The sequence below is a fragment of the Bos mutus genome, chromosome 3 (genome assembly GCF_027580195.1).
Source record: "Bos mutus isolate GX-2022 chromosome 3, NWIPB_WYAK_1.1, whole genome shotgun sequence".
NCBI lineage: Eukaryota > Metazoa > Chordata > Mammalia > Artiodactyla > Bovidae > Bos > Bos mutus.
In genome coordinates, this window is record NC_091619.1 from 16,359,561 (window position 1) to 16,381,278 (window position 21,718).

General features: G+C 40.9%; 1 protein-coding gene across 8 annotated transcripts in view; it reads left to right on the forward strand.

Annotated features, from left to right (window-relative positions):
* The first annotated feature begins 8,505 nt into the window (after window positions 1-8,505).
* POGZ (pogo transposable element derived with ZNF domain) overlaps window positions 8,506-21,718 on the forward strand; it is a 47,141-nt gene continuing 33,928 nt past the window's right edge. For 5 of the 8 annotated variants that reach the window (XM_070367089.1, XM_070367095.1, XM_070367097.1 and 2 more), the window contains exon 1: window positions 8,507-8,710. The gene's annotated coding sequence lies outside the window, so the exon portion shown is untranslated. Of the gene's footprint in view, window positions 8,711-10,193; window positions 10,214-21,718 lie in introns of those variants that run through there. The other 3 variants (XM_070367091.1, XM_070367092.1, XM_070367090.1) reach the window with 3 other exon arrangements.

The window sequence follows — 21,718 nt, forward strand, 5'->3', positions numbered from 1 at the left end:
GAGCCCCGCTTGGGGAACTTAATTCAGGAAGTTCTCCCAGAGGGTATGACTGCCAGGCCCAATGCCTGCTGCTCAGTGGCAGAAGGACATGAAGCCAAGGAAGGCAGGCAGGCCTATGCTTTTGATCCTGGGGGAATGGTGGAAAGATGGGAACAAGAAATAAGCACAAGGGGGGAACTGTCAGATGTGTGTCCCAATTTCTCCCCTCCAGGCTTCTGTGTAGAGACGGCAGGGGCGCATCATAGAATCGGAGGGAATGGCCGAGACTGGTCCTAGTTGGGCCCTCGTCAGGAGGCCCAGGATGCCCTGTTCCCCTCTGTCACACCGTGTAGAAGTGTGGTCAGGCAGGAGGCCTGGAGATCTAGCTTTCCTGGGAAAGCCACAGTGACTGACTATCTGGCTGGTGGCTGGAGGGGTGAACTTTCGGGGCAAGGTGACCCTGGAGTGAACACTGCAGAGGGAACCACCCCCTTCCGCTACCCTGGGCCAGGGTGCCATGGGCCTCATAGACCCACAGTCAGAGAGCTAAGAAGAGGTTGAGGGAGGGCCACAGGGCCTGAGCACCCCGAGGAAGGCCACCTCACAGATCATAGCCGTATGGTCTCCAACCACGAATTTCAGCTGCAAACACCAACAGGGCAAGGTGTGGCCAGGCGGAGGGGGGACGTGGCCCCCAAGGCCAGAGGAGTCAATGGACACTACGCTTGAGGGCTCTCCGGGTTCTCTCCTTTGTCATATGGTTGATAAGCCCTGCTGGTACATTTGGAGAAATGCTGGGAAAGAGGGTGAAGGTGTGAGAATGCTGAGAAAAATGTGAGATTGCTGAGAAATGTTATTTTCATCCAGAGAATAAGTGTTACCTAAAGGAATTATTTAAATTATTTGATGAGACTTTCTTTTTTTTTTGCTTTTCTTTTAATTATTTTAATAATTGTGAAATATTTAAGAAAGAAGAAGTCATGTAAAGAACTTATTATATATCTACTACCACTCAGTACAAAAGACAGAAACATTACCAATACAGTTGAAACTTCCAGTATACCACTCCACAAATGTCACTTTTATTAGGTTGAACAATATGAAATTGCCCATATTTGACTGTTTTTTACCTTCCAAAAAACCCAATAATTTTATATGATTTAACCTGATATTTAACCTTCATGAGTTTGATCAGTACCTTGATCATTCTATTGCCCACTTGGAATGTTTTTCTTCCTTTCCTTCACTTATCTACATCCTACCTATGCTTTAAGACAAGATCTGAGCCCTAATTCTTTCAAGTTTTCACTGAAGACTTGAGCCTGCATAGAGCTATCCTCCCCGCCAACCCAGAGTGTACTGTCTCCAGCAGCATTACTTTATTTTTTAAAAATTCTTTATTTCGGCTGTGCCGTGTCTTAGTTGCAGCATGCAGGATCTAGTCCCCTGACCAGGGATCAAACCTGGGCCCGCTGCACTGAGAGTATGGAGCCTTAGCCACTGGACCACCAAGAAAGTCCCTCATGTAGCATTATTTTATACGTCATATTCTTTCATTGTCTGGACTACAAGAAGTAGCACCTAGAGATATTATTTTGCCTGTTATGCTGTTTTGTTAGTTAACATGTGGAAGAAATAACAGGATTTGACTCTATTGGATTAAAGACAGTATACAGTTTATTTCTTGGAAGTTATGATTTGCAGTAATCTTATAAAAGATGCTTGAGCCCCACACCCAAACTAGTTAGGAGAGATACCCTAAAGGGAAGAAATCTGAGAAAGAATCAGAATATGGAGCCTATCATCCATGAGTGTAGTCAAGTTTTATCATGTCCCATTAAATACTTATGGGATAGGATATCTTAAGAACTAACAATAAAAGCCACCATTTAGAGAGTAACTAACATAACCCAGATGCCATCCTAGGCATTCTATATACTGTCATATCTACAATACAATAACCCTGCGATGTAGGGAATATCAAGCTCTATCAAGTTAACCATACTTATTTCCGTTCCATAAAAATGTTCTGGGGTAATTTCTTTCTTCTTTTTTTAATCCAATTTCTTTATACCAATGTATTTATCAGTATAGTTAGGCCATGCTGAATTAGCAAATTAATCGAATCGCAAAGGCTAAGCACAATAAAGGTTTGTGGTTGTTCTGGTAAAACCCAATGTATTTTGAAAAGCTCAGTAGTTCAGGTCTTCTCCCTGGGGTGACTTAGGAATCCTGGCTGTTTCTATATTATGTTTCTACCATTCCTCTAAGTAGGAAGAGGAGAGCCACACCAGTCTTTAAGTGGGCTGGGAGTCACCCATCACCTAACACCTGTATTCCCATTTGCCAGGACTCAATCTCGAGGCCCTACCTAACATTTGCAAGGGAGCCTGAGAAATGCAGAGAGAACATGAATATTCAATAAGCCACAGCCAATGAATCAGGTGGAGTGGGGCCAGGCATACCAAGAGGGTCACTTTATTTGTGGGATTGGTGAATCAGAGATAACCTCCTCAGTTCCAGTGGTATCAAGTTCAGCTGGCTGAGATAGTTAGACTATCTGATCATCTTTCAGGTTTTAGAGGTGCTTGGACTTTCACAGATACAGAAGAACATTTGGGGCAAAGGTAAAGGAAGACATAAAATCACAGTAACAACAACAATAATAATAAGCCACTTAGAATAAGAAGGAACTCTATAATAGTTCTTTGGGCACACGTGTTCATATAATTATCGAGAGGCTATCATTTCTCTGGGAAGATAGGACGTGAAGCATCTTGTCCAATGAACCCTGGACCTGAGGTGCTTTCCCTGGGGACCATGTACAGACATGGGAATGGGCTTTAAACCTCAAAGTGTTTGCAGAATTTTGTGTATATGCACAAATGTGTGTTTTTCTGGTAGAGATTATCCATAGCTTTCATAGAGATTTTCAATAGTTTCATAATACATAAAGCATTAACATTTACTTTTCTAGACTAGGAATAGGATTTCTAAATAGGAGAAGCAGAGATCAGAGGCTGTCAGGAAGCAGGTGCATAGGAAAAAGGAAATTCATATTCCCACCTGACTCATAGTACTAACACACCAATGCATTTACATGCAAACCTAGAAGTGAGAATTATTTCCTGGCTGAATGAAGGTTAAATAATTTTCCTCCTTTAAAATGATTTTAAATTGGTGAATCTTGGCACTTTCACATTTTCAAATTTTATTACCTTTATGTTTCAGGCAATGGGAAAGGCATTAAAAATGCCTCTTTGGCTATCACAGGAGATGGTCTCCTTGCTATCTCTAACTCTTACTGTATATAACCAACAACTAGAAGATACCCAAAAAAATCTGACCACTTATCTACACCAGAAAATTTTTAAACTTAATTCTGGAGGCTACCTCAGTCTCCTCAACTGTAAAACAATGATTTTAATCCTCATGTCAAAAAAAAAAAAAAATCCTCATGTCCTTCAAAAGGATGACTCAAGTTTTTTTTTAACATCCACAGTTGTGTCTGGAAATTATTACAACTATAATAAAAAACATACACTGCTAAATTAGAAAAATAATGTATCTTAGACCAAAAACATTTTTAAATTAAATTTTGCTTTGCAACCTTTTATAATGAACAAGCCACATAACAAGTGTGTCCATAAAGTGGAGAAGGAGATGGCAACCCACTCCAGTATTCTTGCCTGGGAAAGCCCACGGACAGAGGAGCCTGGCGGGTTGCAGTCCATGGGGTTACATGACTGAGCATGTGTGCATGAGGGTGGAGGGAGATGGGTTGGTAGCAATAAACTGGTAAAACTAAAAAAACAAACAAAAAAAACCAAGTGTGTCCATAAAGTAATCCAATTCATTTTGCCATGAAGTTTTATAGAATCAGTTTAATTACTCAATTCTTATACCTGCTCACCTCCATGAAGTTTTATAGAATCAGTTTAATTACTCAATTCTTATACCTGCTCACCTCCATGAAGTTTTATAGAATCAGTTTAGTTACTCAATTCTTATACCTGCTCACCTCCATAGCAACAACCTAGATGCAACAAGTATAGGTTTGCTTCTTGGTATCTCTTAACTAATGTTAATTTAATTCTAAATTTAACTAAGTTATTATCTTCCATGAAATCATATAGCAGCTCACAGAGAAGTCTTCATGACTGATGCAGTTACTGCTCATGCATGTCTTGAGAACTATATTTTGAAGACAGAGACATTCCATTGCTTCTTGTTGGAAGAGAATGAGGAATTCTGCTTTGAGAAACCCAATATGAAAACTTCCTCCAGCTATTTCTCACCTCCTGAGAATTTTCTGAGCCCCTAGGAAAGACCTCAGAGCCTATAAACATAAGGAATTACCAAACAATATTCATAAGTACAATCTATAGCAGCCTCCAAGTTCCCCATTTTTTATTTGACACCGGTCAGATATAGCTCTTCACTTGCCCTTTATTTCACGATGATTTCCCTGTCAAGCTAGACATTTCGTGTCTCCTTCTCCTCCTACATGTTGACTTCTTTAGACTTCCAGGTTCAGTGCAATCAGTTGTCAATCTTTTCAAGCTGGGAGATGCTCTGCTGCTGCTGCTGCTAAGTCGCTTCAGTCGTGTCCGATTCTGTGCGACCCCATAGATGACAGCCTACCAGGCTCCTCCGTCCATGGGATTTTCCAAGCAAGAGTACTGGAGTGGGGTGCCATTGCCTTCTCCGGGGAGATGCTCAGATGGTGAAAAATGTTGCTACTGTTTTCCAAAATGAGGCGCTCCCTTTGAGTTCTTGGCTTTGACGACCCTGAGTGTGTTCTATAAGAATGGTATGCTCATTTTTAAGGAAACCTAGCATTGGTCCCCACGAAGCTGCTTTCTGCCTGGACTGACCTCACAGTCCTCTCCAATCCCCACCCTGACACGTACCGGTCACCCACACACTGAACCTGAGCAGTCAGTACATTAACAGAATGACAGCAGAGGGGCACCAAGGCTCACTACTTCTGAAGACATGTTGAAATCATTTGTATCTCTGCCTTGACACGCTCCAAGTTACAGGTGTTTCCAATTTTCAACTCGTGGCAGAAACCATAAGCCAAGGAAGCAAATAAGTGTTTCCAAAAACTGTTGAAAAGAAACACCCTCCTGCTACCTAACTGTGAAATGCCCAACTTGGGACTTCCATTAACTTTTGACCTTCTTTCTTAGAAACCCATATGGAGAGGATTCAATTTTTCTAAGTTGGTTACTGAAGACTGGGATAGCTTTTTAGCAGCAGTATTAGGGTCCCAATTTCTTCAATACAGAAAACTGGGCTGGCTTTCAGACCCATCCCCAATATGTTATAGAGGCCTACGTGAATTCATTCTTAAGGATTTGATCCAGGCTATTTGTTCTGCTGCTTTGGTTTTTCCCTTAATCATCAAGATGGTTCAAATATAGGAGAATGATAAGTATCAATTATATTATTAATATTTCACTCTAGAAACTTGTGTGTTAGCTGATGACACAATGTTCCAAGACTGTCCAAATTAATACAGGTTTTCCCTCTTTAGCTAGGGGAATACATTTCTGGAAATGGAAATGCTTACTATATAGTTTTTTTCGAGATGCTGCTCTGCTGTTGCAAGGTTTAGAGTTTTCTTCAAATGCTCTGAGGTTATAGATGCCTCTACCTCTGATTTCTTCCAACTATAAGTCATTCAACTGTTGATCAATCCCCCCAGGCTGTGGCAGAGCTAGAATATCTTTTCCGGTGTCAAAGAACTTACTCCATCCTATGATGATCTGTTGATCTTTATCCTTGTTTCCTGAATTCTTTCCTCAAAGGTGTCCCCAGCCCCTGCAAAACTCCCATTTTATCATTCAGCAGAATGTTCTTCCTTTATTTCTTTGTGGCAGGCATAGTACCATCACTCACACACATTTTGTTAGCCATTATGGGTCAAAACTGTCTCCCAGGGCGCAAACTAAATTACAGAAAAATAGGTCACTGAGAAGTAAACAACATACTCCAGAACTCACTCAACTGAAGTGCAGCTCCACAGTTCCACCCTGATCCAGGCCACCATCATCTCTTACCTGCAAATTGCAATAGCTCGCTAACCTTGCCCCTACCAGTTATTCTCTCCAAGTGGCCAGAGTGGTCCTTTAAAAATGTTAGTCAGGCCATGTCACTCTTTGGCTCAAAATCCTCCCATGACTTCACTTTCACTAAGAATAAAACCTGAACTTGAATTCACCTTCTTCAGGTCTGTGCTCAAATGTCACTTTAATGACGAAGCCTCCTCCAACCACCCCTACCGTTGCACTACACCCCCAGTTCCTTGTCTTCCTTTTTCCTCACCCCTAGCACTTACACCATATCACTATTATATATTCATTTATTTGTGTGGTAGATTGTATTCTTCAAGATGACCACAACAAGATTTCACATTCCACACACTTTTCTTACAATGTGATGCTTCTACTACTTCCTTTGAGAGACGTTTCCCATCCCTCTTGAACCAAGGTGGGTCTGTAACCGTGATGGAAGTGATGCTAGCCTCAGTGACCTCTGAGGCTAGGTCACAAAAACCCATACACCTTCTGCCTGGTCCTCTTGGGACCCTCAATCTTGGAACTCAGCCATTATGATATGAGGAAGCCTAGGCCACGTGGAGAGGCCAACTGGTGACTGTTCTGACCAACAACCCTACATGCAGTCCAAGCCAACAGTCATTACCAACTTCTGAACTTTTGAGGAAGCTTTTGGGATGACTTCAGCCTCAGCCACTGCATGAGACTCCAAGTGAGAACTGTTTAGCTTAGTCTAATGACCTCCCAGAACTGTGAGGGATAATAATAAAACTGTTGTGCTAAGCCACCAAGTTTTGCAACCATTTGTTATTCTATAATAGATATTGGAACAATTTACATGTATATTGTATGTCTCTCCTCACTAAAGTTTCATGAATTCAAGGATTTTCTTTGTTATTGCATTCCCAGCACCTAGAACAGTGCCTGGCATATAGCAGGTACTCAATAAATATTTGCTGAATAAATGAATGGATGCATAGATGCATTTTCAGTAAGGTGCTCTAATGGTTATTGATCAGTGGGAGAGGGTACAATCTGCTGGGTTAGACCTCATTGGCATAGATCATAAGTTGGCACTTGAAAGCATGGCAAAATATTTTTCAGCAAGAATATTTCAGAGGCAAATGACATTATAATGAATTATAATAATTTTTGGAGGAAAACATAAAATAGGATTAGAGCTTCATGCAGAATCTCTTTTGACAGTTCATTCCATAATCCCACCATGGGCCTTTCCAGATCGGGTCTGGAAAAGCTTCAGAAGCATTTTGAGAAGGCTCAGTGATTCTTACAATTCAAAGAATAAAATTCTTCCTATGAATGACTAGTTGAAATCACTCACATGTTTCTGGTGTGAAATGGGTGATGAAAATGGGTGGTGGTGCACACATGTGCATGGGTGCACAATCTGGGATGCTTCCTTCCACTGCCTATTTTCATAGTCTGGTGGTTTGGAGTGTGTACAAGAGAAGGAATAAATATGGTTCTGCATCCTCCAGTCTTGCACCAAGTACTTTGATTTAGCATTTGGTTTGGAGCAAATATTTGTGTATTGCTTAAAGAGCAATAATATCCTCAAATATCCAAGGGAAATACTAAAATCTTATCACCTCAGGAGGTCATAAAGGAAAAAATCTCTTAAGTTACTTGGGAAAGAGGTTAAGCTTTTGTTTGAGCTAGAATAACAGGAGGATAATCTTGAATGGACAAAACAATGTCTTTAGGCCAATCCATCTCAGCCTTGATTGGAGCAAAAAGCTATTGGGGAGTCTACAGTTTCTTTGAAGATCTACGACGAGTCTTCATTTCAAAGTACTTTCCATACATGAATCACCTTGATAAGCAATCACGTGTGGCTTCCACAATCTATAAAGGTTTAGGGTAAAAATAGCTTTTAAAAGCTTTTCACTTAATGCTACTTGACTGAAATGTCTCTTGAGGTACAGTGAGTGCCATTTTGATGCCTTTGTTCCAATGACAGTCGTTGGTGCCATTGGGCCTCACCATCTGGCCTATAGAATGAGGTTATCCTCTTGATTAGGTGTAAGCCTTGGGTGGAAAGTGTGGAGACTCTCAAAATTTTCCCAGGAAGTCCAGGAAAGTATTTCCTTTGGAAACCCCATCGTTCTCACCAAAATTTAGAGATTGCTTCTAAAGCTAATTATTTTTCATTTCATTTTTTAAATTATTTATTTATTTGCAGGCCCAGACAAACTTGACTAGAAAAGAAGCCCGGGCAAGAGTTAGGATGAGTCCATGACGTGCCACGCACTCCAACCAATTGAAAAACCACAAAAGGGGGAGGGCGGAAGTGACGAGCCGTATCCCTCCGCGGAGCGAGAGGGTCGGTGGGGGGAGTCGGCGTCTCTCTCCCCCGCGCCAGCTCCCGTACACGGAGCCGCATTCCTTGGCCCCCCCGCCCCCCTCCCTCGGGGCCCCCCCCGCCCCCCTCGGGAAAAAAATCCACCCCAAATCACTCGAACCCGAGGGAGGTTTCCTTTCACCCTCGCGGAGACGAGATTTCAACGGTTCCCTCTTCTCCGTCTCCCCCAAGCCCCCGTCCCCTCCCCTGCTCCCACCCCCTTCTCCCGGCGCCGGGTGCAAGGTCCCTTTAAGGCGACGGCGCCTTCCTCGGGTCAGACTACCGGCGGCGACGACCACGGGAGGTGAGTGAGCGAGCGAGCCTTCCCTCTCCCCACCCCCTTCTCCCGGGGGTTCCGTTATCTTTTTGCTCGGCGAGACGTTCCGAGGCGAGACAATGAGAGGGGGATGGGGCGGGAACGCGAGAAGTGGGGGCGGGGGCCCGGTGGCGCGCGCCCCCGCCCCCCTCGAGTGGCGGCGCGGTCCGCGGTGGCAGCCGGCGTGGGGTGCGGCGCGCGGGCGCGTGTGTGAGTGCGTGCGCCCCGGGAGCCGCGGGAGTCGCGCGGCGGGCCGGGCCGGGGAGGCCCCTGTCTGCCTGCCGGCCGCCCCCGCCCCCCGGCGCCCGCCGCGGCGCGCGCGCGCACTCGCGCCCCACGGTCCCGCACACACCCGACGTCCACACGCACACCCGGCGCGAGGCGTCTCGGAGGAGTGGGCGGGCGCGGGCGCGGGCGCGGGCGGCGGCCCGCTGGGGAAGGGGCGGAGGCGCGGGCGGTGGCGAGACGGCGAGGCGCGGCGGGAGGGGCGGGCGAGGGGGCGAGGCCGCGCCGGGGAGGCCGGCGGGCCGACGTCCCCCGGGGGTGGGGGTGGTGCTCGGCCCTCCCCCGCCACCCCCGCCGGGGAACTAGTGGGGCGCTCTTTTTGAGCGCGGGGAGGAAAATGAGTGATTGCTTAGCCGCTCCCTTGTGTTATGTAATCCTGCGTATAGTACATCCGAAGCCTTAGTGCGCTGCAGTTAGTTTACAAAGTCTCCTCCCCTGGCTCTAAAATTTCTTCGGGATGGCGCCGTGATTTATAAAATGGGATGGGGCGGAAAAAGCTTATTTTCGTATGGTTATATCCTGCCGCGGTGGGCGCCATGTTTATCCCAGGGACTATTTTCTCTAGATTCTTAGCACCTTCTGAAAAGGAGGGATATTGTTGATCCACCTGCTTTTTCTGCTTTCGCAAGTTGTCCTGCTTTCTCTCCCGTCAGACGCGGGATTCCTTCAAACTCTTAATAATACTGAGCGTTTCTTTGCTTGTCTAGGACATTTTCAGCTCAGAAAAAGGTAGAGCTGGAAGGAGTCTTGTTAGACATTTAGTCCAAATTTCTTTTTCGAGATGGAAACTGAGATACAGGTGTCCTGTCTCGGAATAGCCGTCATTCTATTGCAGACTGTGGCCCAGCCCTCTGCACTCCTTTAGACACCTCCCACCTCCGCGCAAAACCCTACAGACGTGCAGTTTGACTTTCAAAGGAATTTTTCCATCTAGATGAAGGGAAACGGCGGGGGCGGAGGGCTGCTGCTTGGCAAACGGCGTTAAATTTTGAGATCCGTTGCTTTTGGCTCTGGGATTTGGATTCTGAGTTTGAACTACTTAGCACAGTCGGTCTCAACTTCAAGATGCATAAAAAGTACCTTGCAGGTCGCTAGAAGTGGTGTTTGCTGGATACCTCAGCTCCAAGCTTATTTGGATGGGATGCTGAGGGGGGTATATCGTCTCTACATTTTTAATCTGCAGTCCTTCAGCTGAGATAGATTAAGGTAACCACCATATTAAGAGTTATGGTTCTAGCATAAAGGTGCTCAAACTATCATCTTCGAACAATTAAGTGGCAATCTATGCTCTTGATTTCCTCCCCTTTCTATATTATGGTTGTAATGTACCAGCTATGCTGAAGTATCTAAAGCTAAAGGAACTGACAGAATAGAGTCTCTTGGGATGAACATGATTTTGTGTTCACCCCACCTTGAACCAGTGGTAAAATCTGGAAAAGCAGTTCCCAAAATGTGGCCTGCTAATTCCTGGGGTTCCCCTCAGGCCCTCTCAGGAGAGCTACGAGGTGGTAACTGTTTTCAAAAATAATACTAAGACCCTGGTTAGCTTTTTCACTGGCATTTGCACTGATGGTCCAAAGGTAACACTTGATAAAACTACTGTGGGAAACAACTACCATACTTACTTGAGAATGTCTTTGATGAAGCAATAAATTACATTTCAACCCTTCGGTACATGTATTTTTAACTTGTAAGAATCCGTGACCAAATGGGAGATGTACATAAACCACTGATACTGCCTGCTTAGGTAAATCTTTGTCATAAGGAAAGGCACTTATGAGATTTAGCTTCGAGTTGCTTGTTTCCTGGACCAGCATTTTTACTTGGAAAGAACGACTGACAAACTACAGTTTTTCACACATGAGTTTTCTTGAAAGCAAATGAAGTGAGAACAAACAGTATTTGTTCTGAGTGATAAAAATTTGAGAGTGAAAATTAGAATTTTTAAAAATTTGATATCAGGTTTAACAACTTCTGGTACTTAAAAGACTTTCCTTGCAAGTCATTGTTAATGACTGATTTTTTAAAATAAATTTTATGGTGGAATGTGTCAAGATTTGGCAGACAGGCATAACTCAGTAAATCTGTATTTTCAAATGACTTTTGCATAACTCAAGTCACCGTGGGTAATCTTCAAAATTCAGCATACACTGATGGAATTTAACATAACTTTCATCAGTAGGGTTTCAGATTCCAATATCCAACTATTGTTTAAGAGACTGTTATTTGTCTAGTTTTAGTACTGTCTCCATACACACAACTATCTGAAAAGGTTTTTAGAATGCTTTTCCCTTTTTCTGTCTCTGTGACAGCAGATCTTCATTATATACACAACCAAAACAACATAGAACAGCAGGCTGAAGGCAGAAGCAGCTTTGAGAGTCAAACTGCCTTCTATTAACCTAGACGTGAGAGATTTCCAAAAGTTAAACAACATCATTTCACTGTTTTGGGGAAAAATAGTCATTTTTAATTGAAAAAATGTTATATATTTTAATTATGTTATCATGTAATGGGTTTGTTGTTTTTTTATTGTACTGATAAATATTTAAACTTTTTACGTTTTAATTTCTAAAGTAAATATCAAAAGATCTTTTCCACATTAATAAAAGCTCTTTAAGATCTTTAATAATTTTAAGAATGTGAAGGGGTTCTGAGACCAGAAACTGGGTCTGTCCTATCCTGTGCTCCTGAGATCATCCAAATCTGTCTCCCATTTAGAAACTTCTGGAGAATTCAGAAATGTTAGTTGGAGTTAATAGTGGAAGAGGCAGTGAATTGGGAAAGTTGCAGACCAAAAAAGCTTAGTAAATTTACCAGACCAGCTGTAACCTTGGCAAGTTACTTAAACTCTCTAAACCTCATTTGACCTCATCTATAAAGTGTATTGCTGCTGCTGCTGCTAAGTCGCTTTAGTCGTGTCCGACTCTCTGCGACCCCATAGATGGCAGCCCACCAGGCTCCCCCGTCCCTGGGATTCTCCAGGCAAGAACACTGGAGTAGGTTGCCATTTCCTTCTGCAGTGCGTGAAAGTGAAAAGTGAAAGTGAAGTCGCTCAGTCGGGTCCGACTCCTAGCGACCCCACGGATTGCAGCCTACCAGGCTCCTCCATCCATGGGGTTTGCCAGGCAAGAGTACTGGAGTGCAATCCCAGGGACGGGGGAGCCTGGTGGGCTGCCATCTATGGGGTCACACAGAGTCAGACACGACTGAAGCAACTTAGCAGCAGCAGCATAAAGTATATTACTTAGGACATAGTTAGGAGAATTCGTTGTGGTAATGAATGTAAAGTGCATAATAATGCCTGGTATTATATGACAGTAAAATAAAATATATTCCAAATGATGTTTCGTCTTTTTTCTCCATATATGTCTTTTTGTTGTAAGTGAAGATCTCTGATTTAAATTGCAAATCCTAGAACTGGTGGTGTCTTTGTCATAGTATCAGTATGATAAGACTTTGATAGATTCTTTGGCAGTGTGGTTTGTGATAATAAACCATATCCACAAAAACATTTTTACATGTAACTCGCGAGGAGAGGAGAAGAAAATAACATTTTGCTAGCTTTGGCAGAGTTAAATTGAGTAGAAATGGAATTTAGACAACAGACATGTCAATGAAGAATTTTTCTTGGGAGAGAAACTGAATATTGAACCCTTTAAAAATAGGAAACTTAACTGCTCACTTCAGTTGTTCAGTAGAGAGCTTATAATGAATATATATGGATTCTTCTTGATAGGAAGTTTGCTGCCAGATAAGTGGGAAGTATTTTATGTTTAGGAATATTAGATTATTAAAGAGTATTTAAGAACTCATTGTGAAAGTTATATGTGAGGTTCCACAATAGTTCCTGTGAGGGATGGACTGGGTAGATAAAAGCTGCTTGCTACAAGTTCAACAATAATTTGTTTCGTAGCCATACTAAGTATTCAGCCCTATAGATTTTCTGGAATTAATCCCTTTTAAAGGAAAAAATTGAGGTAACTTGACGTTTTTTGTTTTCAGCCACTAAGTTGTGTCCGTATTCTTTGCAACCCCATAGTGATGGCATCCCACTCCAGTACTCTTGCCTGGAAGATCCCGTGGACGGAGGAGCCTGGTGGGCTGCAGTCCATGGGTTCTCTAGGAGTCAGACATGACTGAGTGACTTCACTTTCACTTTCATGCATTGGAGAAGGAAGTGGCAGCCCACTCCAGTGTTCTTGCCTGGAGAATCCCAGGGACTGGGGAGCCTGGTGGGCTGCCATCTATGGGGTCTCACAGAGTCGGACATGACTGAAGCGACTTAGCAGCAGCAGCAGACTGCAGCACGCCAGATTCCCCTGTTCTTCACTGTTTTGTAGAGTTAGCTCAAATTCATGTCCATTAAGTCAATGATGCTATCTAACCACCTCATCCTGTGCTGCCCCCCCCTTCTCCTTTTGCCTTCAACTTGAATACAAATGCAAATTGTTTTGAGGATTATGTTTATTTCTCACCCAGGAGCAAGAGAGAGTAGTAGTCTAAATTTTTTGTTTTTAAAACATTTTTTTCTGTTCCACATATTCTTTTTATCTTGATTTATGGGTGGGTATGCACTATCAGTGAATTGAAAATGTTAGGTACTGAATTTTTCATTCCTGGAACTTATTTTAGTGCTATAAAAGAATCAGACATAGGAATCCAGAGCTTCAAAAGCCAAATCTGTCTGGAGAGTTTTGGTAGAAAACAGATGTTTTCTTAATCTTACATGAGATGAAGATAGGTAAATCTTTCTGCCCATTAAATACCTCAGAAGTACACTGACAGTTGTAACTGAGGGATTTTTTTTGCTGCTTGTAAATAAGATTGCATAGTCTCTCTGTATCTTGCTTTTCAGTTATATAGGTTTTTACTCATTAGCTGATTTTATAGGACCATATTTGCCAGCATTTAAGGTAACAGTGCAGTCCTCCCTCGAAAGGTATGTATCTGGTACACCCGTATTATGGTGGAAAGATGAATGTCAAAGACTTAAAAAATCACTAGTAGTCCTGTGTAAGTTGTAGTGTTGAGTAAAATGTACTGAGTACAGGGAAGTCATGTTACCAGTGAGATAACTACCACAGAACAGAGAAACCACATAGTTACCAAGATGTCACATGATCAAGATGTCTTGATGAATGGAAGATGGCAGTGTTCTCTCATCTTGCAGTACCTCCTTGGTAATCTGTGTACCCCAACTTGGTTTTATTTTTTCTAGTATTATTTAATTATTGTGCAATATATTAAGAAATATGTATATATAATCTATGTGAAAATTACTCCTAGAAATGAAAACAAGTTAACAGAAAATTCAACCCACAAGGCTACCAGTTTAATTTAATTAATAGCAAAAAGGAAATGGCAGAATATAGAGGTATACAATGTCACAACCAAAAGATGATTAGGTAGTTTTCCCCCTGTTTTTTTCTTTTTCTTTTTTTTAAATTGCAGCTTTATTGAGGTGTAACTGACATAAAATTGTAGGATATTAAAGTGTACATCATGGTAATTTCATACATAAATATTGTGAAACTATTCCCCCATTCAGTTAACACACCCATTACCTCACATATTTAGGTTGTGTATGTGTGAACATTTAAGTTCTATTCTCTTAGTGGATCTCAGTTATACAGTGTTACCAACTGTAGCCACCATATTTTGCATTAGATTCTCAGACCTTATTCAAGAAAATGTCATGCATGTAAAAAAAGGTGAAAGAATACAAGGAGAATCTACAATGAATCCACCACCTAGACTCAATGATTTTTAACACGCTGGCATATTTGATGTCTATAAGAAAACACCAAAATATATATTTGCTGAACCACCTGAAAGTCATGATACTAACATTGAACATTTCATGCATTTGCTAAGAATAAATACATTCTCCTCCATAACTAATACTGTTACCCTTTCTAAGAAAAGTAAAATTCTCAAATATAATCTTATATGTAGTCTATTTTTAAATGTTCCAGTTGTCCCCAATATGTCATTTATACCTTTTTTATGAACCAGAATCCGGTGAAGTTTCACGTGTTGCATTTTGTTATATCTCTTTAGTTTCTTTCAGTCTGGTTTAGTCTGTGTGTGTGTGCATGTGTGTAATTGTGTGTGTGCTTGACAGTTTTAGTGTGTTGGCAGTTTTATAAAGTATTCTGTATTCTGCATTTGTCTGATTATTTTGTTTTAAAATGTCCCACTTTCTGGATTTATCTCATTATTTCCCTGTGGTACTACTTATTCTATTGCTATACTTCCTAAAAATTGAAGTTCAATTTAAGTGCTAGATTTGATTCAGGTTACATATTATTGTCAATAGCTTTTATTTGTTTTTTTTTTTTGTTCTAACAAAAGAACAGCTGATGATAGGTAAAGTTTGGATTATCAGCTCACATTTTTCTATTTAAACTTATTATTGTCATAACCTTTGGCTTTGAGATATAGAGCTACTTCTGTAATTTAAGTTCAAGCACAATAAGACTTTGAGAAAGACCATAGTAATAAGTTTGCATCATGTCATTTTGGTTTGCCACCCTCTGAGAAAATGATCTGAAAGTTGAAGAGGCAAGAAGAATTGATATATTTAGCAAAAGCAACCCATAGAGGAATAGAATAAATAGTAAAGAGGTCAAAACCAGAAATTTTCAAAATGGAGATTTGGGGACTTTGGGAAATTATTTTCACAAGGATTATTTACCACAGTTAATTCTGATAATGGGGATTACTGATAGTAACCATAAATTTAGAGAACTAACATCATAGTGCTGTGCTAAAGTTTTCTAAGGAGAAATTATATACTTAGGCGGGAACAAGCTCTTTGATGGGCAGATCATTGTAGGGTGAAACAAAACTAGATCTATATGAGCTTTATAAAAATGTTTTTATTGTGTAAGGTGTAACCATTTGAACAATTCATGGGAATCTTGTGCTCATCTTTTCTGTTGCAGAGAGGATAAGTTATTTTAAAAAGAAATGAGAAAATTAACATAAAGTAAATCAACTATGGGCTGTGGCTCAGCTAGTAAAGAATCTGCTGGGATTCTTTTAAGAAGAATTGCTGGGAAAGATTGAAGGTGGGAGGAGAAGGGAACAACAGAGGATGAAATGGGTGGATGGCATCACTGACTCAGTGAACATGAGTTCAAGTAAGCTCTGGGAGTTGGTAATGGACAGGGAAGCCTGGCGTGCTGAAGTCCACAGAATCTCAAAGAGTTGGACACGACCAAGGGACTGAACTGAATACAACTGTACTTCAGTTTAAAAGAAAAATGAGCGTTCTTTATGCATAGAATGTGAGATGATTTTTTTTTAATTTCTGCTTCAGAACATGGATTGAGTTTGCTCAGGGCTTCTCAGTCTTGGCAGTGTTAACGTTTTGGGCCTGGTAAGTCCCTGGCTATCTCGTGCATTGTAGGATGTGCAGTAGCACCCCTGGCCACTTGTCTCCAGATAGATGCCAGCAGCACCCTTCCCCAGCCCCGCCCCTAGTGTGAGTACCAAAAGTGTCTCCAGACATTGCCAGATGTCTTCTGGGGGCAGATTATCCCTGTTTGAATGTTACTGAGTTGGATAAAAGCCACTGGCATATGTAGATTCCTTAATGATCTAGATTTCTTTTTATATAATCTATGTGCAGCTGTTGAACATAGTTACCTTCTGTAGATATGCTGCACAGTTTGGATTGTTTTTACTATATGTTGAAGAACACTGGAATATGATGACATTTTTTTAGCTCTATTGGAAATTTTATTGAAAGTAGAAAGCAGCTCTTCATTTGTAAGTCAAGTATAGGTCTTTACTTTATTTCATCCCCCTCCCACCTCCCAATTTGCTTGAAAAAGAACCTTATTAGCTATGTGTTGTGGATAAAGTTTGTGTTAGGAGTACTTAAAAGTTTTGTTTAAAATTCTCTGGAGTGATCTGTTTATATCTTGGCATTCACGAAAAGACAGTCTTTTAAATAGTTACTGAGAGCTATATTCATTATTTCAGTACCTGTAAGGGAAAAGAATCTGAAAAAGAACATCTGTAGGTATAACTGAATCACTTTGCTGTACACCTGAAACTGACACATCGTATATCAGTTTTTTTCAGTTTAACAAGAAAGACATGGTTCCTGCCCACTCAGATATTTCTGGTAGTTAAGGGAAGAATGTTAAATTGAATTATCTTATGTTAGTTAAATATGAATGTTCCTATTGTTCCAGCGTATCAGCTAAGAGCCCGAAACTTCAAGGGTCAAAGGAGCTAAGCAACTTCACATTATAAAGTAAGTTGCAGAGACTTCCCTGGTGGTCCATCAGTGAGGAATCTGTGCTCCTAATTCAGGGTTCAATCTCTAGACCCGGAGCTAAGATCCCATATGCCCTGTAGCATGACTATAAATTAAATAAATAACAAGGCCGTCTCTGCAGGACTTGTAAATTGGGAAAGTCAGAAGCTACTTATCCCAGTGTTTGGAAAAGTGGCCAGACATACACTTACCATATGACCCAGAAATTCCTCTCAGGTTACTTATCCAAAAGAATGAAAATGTATGCACATACAGAGACTTGTGCCCAAATGTTCATAGCAGATTTATTCATAATAACCTGAAAAATTGAAAACAACTATCTGCCAACATGTGGATGGATAAACAAATGATGACTTCTCCATAAATGAAGCACTACTCAGTGATAAAAAATAAACTGCTTAAAAATTCCACAAAACCTAGATGATGGTGTTAAGGTAATGAAGGCAGACTCAAAAAAAAAAGTTACTTGCTAAAGGACTTGATTAAAATCTGTATGTTGTGTCCTCTTTGATTCTTCTTAAAAAAATTTTTTTAACTAGATGTGAATTCTACCAGTAAGGAAAATGATGTCGGCATCTTGTGAAGGGGAAGGGAAAGGTTTGGAAAAGAGTGAAAGTACTGAGAATTAATAAATATAAGTTTAAAAGATTGGAACATCTCAGGAATCTCAGGAGAAGATAGAATTTTAAGGTTCTAAGACAAGGATTATTTGTAGATGTGAAAATTTTTTTTTTTCCCCCAAATGACACAGAAGCAAATAGAAGGTAGCTGACTAAGAGTTGGGGATTAATGTGGAAATAATTTCATGTTTACAATGAGCAGAGAAACCCCTAGCATCTAGACTGTGATCCTGGAGTATCATTCTGTAACAGAAGGAATCAAGATTCCTTGGGAAATGGATGATTCTTGATATGGGGCAGGAATGCAGGAGATGAGCCTGGAACTTTTTATTTATCCCAGAGCCAGAATTTTACCAAACACTACTAAGCACGGTGTCACAAGAACTCAGGAGCTGACCGAGAAGTTCCAGTGAGCAAAATGGGACACTTTGAATATCAATAAGGTTAACTGCTGTGGATCAAAGCATATCAAATGATTATACTGTGATATAATGATAGTTTAAGAACAAGCTTATTGGTCACTTTGAAGAAATGCTAGTGAAACAGATTATTATTTTGAAAGCTGGTAAATAAAGAGAAGCAAGGTGGAGAGAATCAAGACTTCTATCTGAACTGCACCACTGGGTGACCAGATGGTAGATATGTTTTTGTTTTTTTAAATCAGAGTGTTTCAGTTAACAAATGAAAAGGAAATTATAGATTTAGACTGACTATATCTAGGCATTGAGCCTGGATGGGAGGATTCCTGATGGAACAAAATCCTGCCCTTAAGAGTAGTCTTGTTGGGGGAGAGGGGAATGTTAAACCTGTATCTAATCATGCCTGTAGATCCAGCTTATCAAGATCTAGAAATTAAGAGACCTAAGAAATCTATCAAATAATCATAATATGTAGACCTTATTTGACTCCAAATCAAAGCAAACTTTAAGAAATATGATGTTTAATGAAGACATGGAAGCAACCTAAATGTCTTATCAACAGAGAAGTAAATAAGATGTGACACATGTATACAATGGAATACTACTCAACCATAAAAAGGAATGAAATAATGCCATTTGCTGCAACATGCATAGACCTGAAGGTTATAATACTGAGTGAAGTCAGACAGAGAAAGACAGATACAGAATATCGCTTATACCTGGAATCTTAAAAAAGGATACAAATGAACTTATTTTACAAAACAGAAACAGGCTCACAGACTTCAAAAACAAATTTTTGAATTTCTTTGGTGGTACAGTGGGTAAGAATCCACCTGCCAATGCAGAGGACACCGGTTTGATCCCTGGTTTGAGAAGATTCCACGTGTCACAGAAAAACTAAGCCTGTGCCCCACAATTACTGAGCCATTGGGTTCCATGAGCCTGTCTTCCGCAACAAGAGAAGCCGCCACAATGAGAAGCCTGCGCACCTAAATCAGAGAGTAGCCCCTCCTCTCCACAGCTAGCAAAGTGAGCACGCAGCAATGAAGGTGCAGAGCAACCAAATAAAGAGAAAAAAGCAAATGTATGGTTACCAAAGGGGAAAGGTGGAGGGAGGGATAAATTAGGAGATAAATTGGGGTTAACATATACACATTACTGTGTATAAAATCGATAATCAACAAGGACCTGCTGTTTAGCACAGCAAACTGTACTCAGTATTCTGTAATAACCAATATGGGAAAAGAACCTGAAAAAGAATGGATATAAGAACGTGTGTAACTGAATCCTTTTGCTGTACACTGGAAACTAATACAATATTGTAAATCATACTCCAATAACAGTATTTGAGAGGCTTCCCCAGGGGTCAAGAATCTGCCTGCCAGTTCAGGGGTGTTCGATCCCTGATCCAGGATGATCCCACATGCCAAAGAGCAACTAAACCCATGTAACGCAACTGCTGAGCGCACGCACCGTGGGGCCGTGCTCGTGGACGAGAGAAGCCATCGCAGTGAGAAGCACACACTGCAGCCAAGAGTAGCCCCTGCTCAGCTCAGCTAGAGAAGCCCACGTGCAGGAGTGAAGGCCCGGTGTGGCCAAAAATAAATAAATCTTTAAAAAAAAAATTACAGTATTTGAGAGGATTTGAGATTTCAGTGTTGCCTGTACATTTGATATTGAGACTATAAATCTTTCAGGCATGTTAATGGTACTATGACTTGTTTATTTGATTAATTTTTAACTTAGCTGAGGGGCTTGCGGGATTTTAGTTCCCCAGCCAAGGATCAAATCCTGCCATGGTAGTGAAAGCGCCAGATCCTAATCACTGGACTGCCAAGGAATTCTCTGTGATTTTTTTTTTTTTTTAATACATGATCTTTCAAGTCCTTACCTTTTAGAGATACATAATATATTTCAGGTGGCGCAGTGGTAAAGAATCCATGTGCCAGTGCTGGAGACACAGGCTCAATCCTTGGGTCAAGAAGATTCCCTTGAGTAGGAAATGGCAACCCATTCCAGTATTCTTGCCTGGAAAATTCCATGGACAGAGCACGGCTACAGTCAAAAAGAGTTAGACATGACTGAGAGCATACAACACACAAAATATTTAGGAATGGGATATTAGGAATTAGTTTCAAAATAATATGAAGGAAAGAGGGCATGCATGAAATAGGTTGGTTGATACTTTAAAAAATTATTTTGGGGCTGTGCTGGGTATTCTTTGCTGTGCACAGGTTTTCTGTAGTTGCAGCGAGCAGGGGCTACTCCCTAGTTGCAGTGTGCAGACTTCTCATTGTGGTAGCTTGTTTTGTTGTGGAGTGTGGGAGCAGCTAGTTATGGCTCATGGGCTTAGTTGCTTCGGGGCATGCAGGATCTTCCTGGACCAGGAATTGAACCAGTGTCCCAGCATAGCAAGGTGGATTCTTAACCACTGGACCACCAGGAAAGCCTGGTTGATAATGTTTAAACCTGGGTTATGGATATATGTCTACTTGTGTATGTGTGTGTGTGTGTGTGTGTGTGTGTGTGTTTGCCCCAATCAAGGATCCAGCCTGGGCCCCCTATAGTCGAAGCAGAGTCCTCACCCAGTGGACTGCCAGTGAGTTCCCTACTCTTGTATATAATTAAAGTTTATATCTTATTTGAAGAACAGCAGAAAAGGAATCCCTAGAGTAGTGATTCAGAGATTCATAGTTGAAATATGATGGGGGTTTGCCCCTTTACTTGGCTACAGTGTGATCCTCAAATTTACTGCCTGTCCAGGTTTTCCTTTTGATGGAGCATGGTGTTCCCTACATGCTGGCCTTTAATTTCCTAAATTCACATTTTTACCTGGCACTTTTTCAGGAGAAATGAAAATGTTTCAACTTGAACATAACTCTGTTTTTTAGTGTGAAATATATGCCAAGCCTATGAGTACATTTATCCTTTATAGCAAAATAATAGGGAAAATTTATAAATTTTTTTTTTCCTTGTGAGAAATTAAGTTGAAGGTTTAGTGTGGAGAGAAGTTAAACACTAGTAGACTGATCGTTTGGAAAGATTTATACATTTTAATACTACATATGTAGTAATTCTTGTCTTTGTTCAAAAATAGTTGAAAGGTAACTTTGTATACCATAGATCACTTGACTGTGTTCTCATGGATCAGAGAAACATCGTGTTTCTTGAGCATCTTGGTGGAGATATTAAATATAGCACTTCATTGTATTAATGAAAATTCCTTTTTGATAGCTGTAAAACTACAGAAGGGTACTAAATTTGCATTTTTCATTTTTAAAATTTACAAGGAATTTAATTCAGGTTGATATCTATTTTGGCATGGCCCATCTTTTCAGCAGAGTTAATTTTTTGACCCTGATCTATAGATGGTGAA